Raw genomic sequence first — 1,592 nt, 5'->3', positions numbered from 1 at the left:
TTTGAAGAGACTTTGCCTGTGACCCAATATATGGTCTATCTTTGAAAATGACCCATGTGCACTTGAGAAGAATGTATATTCTGTGGCTTTGGGGTGAAATGTTCTGAAGATGTCAATTAATTCCATCTGATCTAGTGAGTCATTTAGGATTGATGTTTCTTTGCTGATTTTTTTGTTTAGTGGATTTATCTAGTGGTGTTAGTGGGTTATTAAAGTCCCCTACTATGACTGTATTGCTGTCAATGTCTCCCTTGATATCTTCTATAAGGTTTTTTTTTTATGTATTTGGGTGCTCCTGTATTGGGTGCATATATGTTTACCAGAGTTATATCTTCTTGTTGGATTGCTCCCATTAGTATTATGAAGTGGCCTTCCTTATCTCTTATTATGGCCTTCACTTTGAGGTCTAATTTGTCAGATATAAGTATTGCTACTCCAGCTTTTGTTTCATTTCCATTTGCCCGAAAAACCTTTTCCCATCCCTTCACCATCAGTCTGTGTGAGTCCTTTGTTCTGAGATGGGTCTCCTATAGACAGCAGATATATAGGTCATGTTTTCTTACCCACTCAGCTACCCTTTATCTTTTGATTGGGGCATTTAATCCATTTACATTTAAAGTTATTATTGATAGGTACCTGTTTGTCATCATTTTTATTCTTTATGCCTGTTTTCCTTCTTCCCTTCCTATTTCTTCTTTTTACAGCAGACCCTTTAGCATTTCTTGCATTGCTGGTTTGGTGGTAACAAACTCCCTTAGTCCTTTTTTGTCTGTGAAGCTCCTGATTTCACCCTCAACTTTGATTGATAGCCTTGCTGTGTACAGTATTCTTGGATTCAGACCATTCCTTTGCATGACTTCATATATTTCATTCCATTCCCTTCTGGCCTGATGTGTTTCTGTTGAGAAATCAATTGATAGTTTGATGGGAGATCCCTTGTAGGTAACTTTCTGTCTCTCTCTGGCAGCCTTTAAGATTCTTATTTTGTCGTTGGTGTTTGCCAATTTAATTATAATGTGTCTTGGTGTTAGTCTTTGTGGGTTCATCTTGTTTGGGACTCTGTGAGCTTCTTGGACTTGTGTGAGTTCTTTCTGCTTCCCAATATCAGGGAAGTTTTCTGTCATTATTTCTTCAAACAGTTTTTCTATTCCTTGCTCAGTTTTTTCTCCTTCTGGGACCCCTATTATGCAGATATTGTTTCTTTTCGTATTGTTCCAAAGTTTCCTTAGGCTCTCCTCCTGTTTTTTTTTTTTTTAAATATATTTTATTGATTTTTTAGAGAGAGGAAGGGAGAAGTATAGAGAATTAGAAACATCAATGAGAGAGAAACATCGATCAGCTGCCTCCTGCACACTTCCTACTGGGGATGTGCCCACAACCAAGGTACATGCTCTTGACCAGAATAGAACCCAAGACATTTCAGTCCTCAGCCCGATGCTCTATCCACTGAGCCAAACCAGTTAGGGTTCTCCTCCTGTTTTTTAAGGTTTTTTTTTTCCAGTTGCTGCTCTACTTGGGTATTTTTTCCTACCTTGTCTTCTAGCTCACTGATGCAGTCCTCTGCTTCTTCTAGTCTACTGTTGATGCTTTCT

Source organism: Myotis brandtii, unplaced genomic scaffold (genome assembly GCF_000412655.1).
Source record: "Myotis brandtii unplaced genomic scaffold, ASM41265v1 scaffold406, whole genome shotgun sequence".
NCBI lineage: Eukaryota > Metazoa > Chordata > Mammalia > Chiroptera > Vespertilionidae > Myotis > Myotis brandtii.
The sequence above is the reverse complement of the archived record's forward strand: the minus strand, read 5'-3'. Positions refer to the sequence as shown.